The sequence below is a fragment of the Oryx dammah genome, unplaced genomic scaffold (genome assembly GCF_014754425.2).
Source record: "Oryx dammah isolate SB20612 unplaced genomic scaffold, SCBI_Odam_1.1 HiC_scaffold_27, whole genome shotgun sequence".
Classification (NCBI taxonomy): domain Eukaryota; kingdom Metazoa; phylum Chordata; class Mammalia; order Artiodactyla; family Bovidae; genus Oryx; species Oryx dammah.
This window is the reverse complement of record NW_024070211.1, coordinates 93,199,055-93,205,669: the sequence shown is the minus strand read 5'-3', so window position 1 is coordinate 93,205,669 and position 6,615 is coordinate 93,199,055.

Genomic DNA, 6,615 nt, shown 5'->3' with positions numbered 1-6,615 from the left:
CTATTAGCCTTTGCATTGCTTCATTCCACATTCCAAGTCCAATTTTGCCTGTTACTTCAGGTGTTTCTTGACTTCCTACTTTTGCATTCCAGTCCCCTATAATGTAAAGGACATCTTTTTGGGGTGTTAGTTCTAAAAGGTCTTGTAGGTCTTCCTAGAACCATTCAACTTCAGCTTCTTCAGCGTTACTGGTTGGGGCATAGACTTGGATTACCGTGATATTGAATGGTTTGCCTTGGAAACAAGCAAAGATCATTCTGTCATTTTTGAGATTGCATCCAAGTACTGCATTTCGAACTCTTTTGTTGACCATGATGGCTACTCCATTTCTTCTGAGGGATTCCTGCCCACAGTAGTAGATATAATGGTCATCTGAGTTAAATTCACCCATTCCAGTCCATTTTAGTTCACTGATTCCCAGAATGTCGACTTCCACTCTTGCCATCTCCTGTTTGACCACTTCCAATTTGCTTTGATTCAGGGACCTAACATTCCAGGTTCCTATGCAATATTGCTCTTTACAGCATCGGACCTTGCTTCTATCACCAGTCACATCCACAGCTGGGTGGTGTTTTTGCTTTGGCTCCATCCCTTCATTCTTTCTGGAGCTATTTCTCCACTGATCTCCAGTACCATATAGGGCACCTACCGACCTGGGGAGTTCCTCTTTCAGGATCCTATCATTTTGCCTTTTCATACTGTTCATGGGGTTCTCAAGGCAAGAATACTGAAGTGGTTTGCCATTCCTTTCTCCAGTGGACCTCATTCTGTCAAACCTCTCCACCATGACCCGTCCATCTTGGGTGACCCCACATGGCATGGCATAGTTTCATTGAGTTAGACAGGGTTTGTTGTCCATGTGATCAGACTGGCTAGTTTTCTGTGATTATGGTTTAGTGTGTCTGCCCTCTGATGCCCTTTCACAACACCTACCACTTAGTTGGGTTTCTCTTACCTTGGATGTGGGTGTCTCTTCATGGATGCTCCAGCAAAGCACAGCCGCTTCTCCTTACCTTGGACGAGGGGTATCGCCTCACGGCCACCCCTCCTGACCTTGAACGTGGAGTAGCTCCTCTCAGCCCTCCTGCGCTCACACAGCCACTGCTCCTTAGATGTGGGGTTGCTCCTCTTGGCCGCTGCACCTGAACGCAGGTGTGGGGTAGCTCGTCTCGGCCGCCGCCAGCTAATAATAATAATATATTGAATACTTGCAACTTACTAAAAGAGTAGATTGCAAGTATTCTCACTACCCTCCCCCAAAATGCAGTAATGATATGAGGAGTTGGACCTACTGATTAGCTTGTGATAATCAGTACACAATGTATACCTATATCCAAACATCATGTCAGTTGTATACTTTAAAAATAATACCATTTTTATTTGTCATTTATACTTCAACAAAGCTGGGGGAAAATATGTTTGGAGGCAGTTTCACTTGTATGTGGTAATTACTATTGACAGTCTACACTGAAACAATAAAATATAAGCTAACAATATAAGCTTGCTTTATGAAAAAGCAAGCATACCCCATCAATTTTTCTCTAAATGCCTAAGTGCTATCAAAAAAAAAAATCCTTGAACATAATAATATGGGGCAAGAAGAGATATTTAACATTTAGGGATTAACGATTTTAAAAGAGGGATGGGATAAGGCTCCATTATTTTTTTTCCCCCCTTAGGATTCTCAATTGTCTAAGTCTCCAATATTGAAAATAGCTTTGGATATATCATGGATATATGATCCAGAATTTGGATGAAGTTCAGTAATGCCACTCCATGAGCTCCATAGAGGTTAAACACAAGGTAGACTCTCCAGCAAAGGCTTTGCAGAATGCAGTCAGACTACTAGATGGCTTCATGAACCACCAAAGACATCATTAGCTGAGAAGGACAAGGAACTGGTTGATAACTATCAAAATGAAAGTGGGTCCTACAGCAGCCTGCAAAAAAAAAAAAAAAAGAGAGAGAGAGAGAGAGAAAGAGAGAGAGAAATTTGGAAAGCATCACAAATGCTCCACTTGAAGCAGAGCATTATGGCTCTGGATTGCTGAGAGACATGTAGTGCCTAAAAGAACACCCCAGCAGGAAGGACTCAGAGTTACTGCGCACTGTGAATGTGCGTGACATGATGAATTTAGACAGACCGCAAGAGGAGCAGTCATGAAAGAGGAAGAACTGAGGTTTAAAGGGTGTAAATGCCTTCTCTGGCCATTGCAGTCAGGTTCACTGTAGAGACAAAGTCGTCTTTCACAAAAGCATCTAGCACCATAGAAGAAACTACAACCAAAAGTGCATGTTTATCCTCTGGATGCTGTCTTCTGTGAGTTACATAATGAAGTTCTGGAAATGAGGAGCCACCTCTGTCACTGGGCTACAAGGCATCTCTGGTGTGGTTTATTTAATATTACAGGACTGTATACTCTTCATGGAGGCTCATTACCTTAATAATCCTTAGCACTGCCTAAAGAGATTCTTTCTAAAATATGACTTTTTCTCTCTGCTGCTTAAAACACTTTGGTGTACCCCTCTGGCTTACAAGTGGAAATCCAAATTCCATAAGACAACATAAAAGCCCTCCATGGTCTGGCTTCTCTGCACTCTTTAATCATTCTCCATCTTGTAGTGGTCAGCACTCCAAAAATACAGAGTTGTCTGCAGATACACAATAGTATAATGCACTTCCTCACACCTTGATGCATTCAGCACTCTTCACTTGGCTAACCCCTCTCATACTGATCCTTCTCCACCACTCTTCCAAAATCCAGTAAGAATTAGATGTTCTTCCTATCTCTCCTACAGAACTATGGTCTATAGTATTTATCTCTTTATTGGTCAGCAAATTTGGAAAACTCAGCAGTGGCCACAGGACTAGAAAAGGTCAGCTTGGATTCCAATCCCTAAGAAAGGCAATGCCAAAGAATGCTCAAACTACTGCACAATTGCACTCATCTCACACGCTAGCAAAGTAATACTCAAAATTCTCCAAGCCAGGCTTCAACGATACGTGAACCGTGAACTTCCAGATGTTCAAGCTGGTTTTAGAAAAGGCAGAGGAACCAGAGATCAAATTGCCAACATCCGCTGGATCATGGAAAAAGCAAGAGAGTTCCAGAAAAACATCTATTTCTGCTTTATTGACTATGCCAAAGCCTTTCACTGTGTGGATCACAATAAACTGTGGAAAATCCTGAAAGAGATGAGAATACCAGACCACCTGACCTGCCTCTTGAGAAATCTGTATGCAGGTCAGGAAGCAACAGTTAGAACTGGACATGGAACAACAGACTGGTTCCAAATAGGAAAAGGATGTCAAGGCTGTATATTGTCACCCTGCTTATTTAACTTATATGCAGAGTACATCATGAGAAACGCTGGGCTGGAAGAAGCATAAGCTGGAATCAAGATTGCCGGGAGAAATATCAATAACCTCACAAATGCAGATGACACCACCCTTATGGCAGAAAGTGAAGAAGAACTAAAGAGCCACTTAATGAAAGTGAAAGAGGAGAGTAAAAAAGTTGGCTTAAAGCTCAACATTCAGACAACTAACATCATGGCATCCAGTCCCATCACTTCATGGCAAATAGATGGAGAAACACTGGAAACAGTGTCAGACTTTATTTTTGGGGGGCTCCAAAATCACTGCAGATGGTGACTGCAGCCATGAAATTAAGAGACACTTACTTCTTGGAAGAAAAGTTATGACCAACCTAGACAGCATGTTAAAAAGCAGAGACATTACTTTGCCAACAAAGGTCTACCTAGTCAAAGCTATGGTTTTTATAGTCATGTATGGAGGTGAGAGTTGGACTATAAAGAAAGCTGAGTGCCAAATAATTGATGCTTTTGAACTGTGGTGTTGGAGAAGACTCTTGAGAATCCCTTGGACTGCAAGGAGATCCATCCAGTCCATCCTAATGGAAATCAGTCATGAATGTTCATTTGAAGGACTGATGTTGAAGCTGAAACTCCAATATTTTGGCCACCTGATGCAAAGAACTGACTCACTGGAAAAGACCCTGGGAAAGATGATGGGAAAGATTGAAGGCAGGAGGAGAAGGGGACAACAGAGCATGAGATGGTTGGATGGCATCACCGACTAATGGACATGAGTTTGAGTAAACTCCAGGAGTTGGTGATGGACAGGGAGGCCTGGCATGCTGCAGTCCATGGGGTCGCAAAGAGTCTGACACGACTGAGTGACTGAACTGAACTGAACTGAACTGGTCTGCTTTCCCAGTTCCTGGACGTTCAGAGACTGCATCTCTTAGTTCTTGTCTGAGTCCTTTCAGGATGTTATAACAACAGTATCATGGACTCTGTGACTTAAAACAGCAAACATGTATTCCTCATGGTTCTGGAGGCTGGGGAGTCCAAGGTCAAATTGGTGACAGGTTTAGTGTCTGACAAAAGCCCTCTGCCTGGGACAGGGATGGTTGTATTCTCCACACAACCTCACATGGTGGAAAGGGGTCTTTTTTCCACAGAAAAATGCACATAATTTTAATTCTGTACAATCAAACAAAACTGAAAACAAAGAGGGATTATATTCAGCTACAAGTAATGGATAGCACCCATACTTTTACTGATATAAGGAAGGGCCTTTTCTCACATAGAAGGATTGGGTCAACGTAGCCACTCCACAATGAACGAGAAAAACAACTCAGCGACTAAACAACAGTCTTTTTTTTTTTTTTTTTAAATAAGGGCACTAACCTTATAGTTGGACTGTGAAGAAGGCTGAGCACTGAAGTACTGATGCTTATGAACTGTGGTGTGGAGAAGACTCTTGAGAATCCCTTGGACTGCAAGGAGATCCAACCAGTCCATTCTAAAGGAGAGCAGTCATCGGTGTTCATTGGAAGGATTGATGCTAAAACGAAGAGTTGACTCATTGGAAAAGACCTGATGCTGGGAGGGATTGGGGGCAGGAGGAGAAGGGGACGACAGAGGATGAGATGGCTGGATGGCATCACCGACATGATGGACGTGAGTCTGAGTGAACTCCGGAAGTTGGTGATGGACAGGGAGACCTGGTGTGCTGCGATTCATGTGGTTGCAAAGAGTTGGACACAACTGAGTGACTGAACTGAACTGAACTGAACCTCATTCATGAGGATGGACCCCTCATGACCTAATCACCTCCCAAAGGCCCTACCTCCTAAAACCATCATATGATGGATTTCAACATATGAATTTTGGGGGGACACATTCAGTCCATAGTAGCTGCTGATGCTGCTAAGTCGCTTCAGTCATGTCCGACTCTGTGTAACCCCATAGACGGCAGCCCACCAGGCTCCCCCATCTCTGGGATTCTCCAGGCAAGAACACTGGAGTGGGTTGCCATTTCCTTCTTCAACGCATGAAAGTAAAAATTGAAAGTGAAGTCGCTCAGTCGTGTCTGACTCTTAGCGACCCCATGGACTGCAGCCCACCAGGCTCCTCTGTTACCCTTAAATAGTCCATAGTAATATACTAATTATTTGTCATAAAAATCTTGGGGGAGTAAAGAGAAATAGATGACAGATAAGGAAATTGAGCAGTGATGTTGGTAAGTGACTTGTTCAGTGACATCTATCACATTGACTTTTAAAAGTGTCTTTAAAGATATATGTTTTTCCACTGCAGAATCACAGATGTGTGTTCAGTAAAGGTTGGACGACTCCTGTTGCCACTATTATCAGTGTGTGAATACAGAAATAACACCATTCCTGCTTGTTATCTGAAAATAGGTGACTTTTATTGTCTCCTTCCACTGTGTGTACACGTTTGCAGAAGACATAAATCTTCTAAGTTCAAATACGAAAGTTTAAATTTAACATGCTATGGGAAAGATCTTGATTTCCTTTGCTTCCAGTCTGATTTCTCCTTCATATTTTTATATGTTCAAGGAAAACAGTACATACTGGTCCTATGGAAATGAAAGATATAATCCTGCCTCAGATTAATTGAGCTGAAGCTGAGAAATTGGAAAGATTGTATCTTTCATGCCTTTTTGCAGCCACCTGCTTCTCCCTGTTTGGAGGCTGGTACAGGCCCTATTTCTCTAATGTGGGAAGGGGATGCACCAGTGATACCGTAGGCGCTGAGCAGCTTTTTCACTTTAAAGTCTAAATCATGCAGATTTTAAACACTGGGCAGAAAATCAGGATGAAATAATGACAAAAAAAAATCTGTGGAGACAAAAACTGCCTATTCTGCGAATCTAAAAATAGGATGTCACAGGCCTACAATGTATCATTCCGAGAACTTCTCTGCATGTTCAGTGGTCAGGGATTTTTAATCAAGCTTGGGCGTGAGTTATTGCATGCTTTTCTTGGCCCTTTATTTCAACAGCAGTAAAAAGGTATTAACTGATGAGAACATTGTGGCTGCTACTTACCTTATTACTCCATGTGCCCGTGCCCTGAAAGAACACTCTGACTCAAAGAGGTCACCTGTGGAACACAAGGACAATCTTCACTCTCCTCCCAGAGAAGGAAATCAATCGTCACCAGATGACCTCAGGTCAGAGATCCAGAGAGTGCATTTAAACACAAGAGGAAGGGAAAGACACTTACTGTTTTCCTCACTTGCTGATTGTTTTTTCTCAGAATTAACTTTAACAAAGTAGAT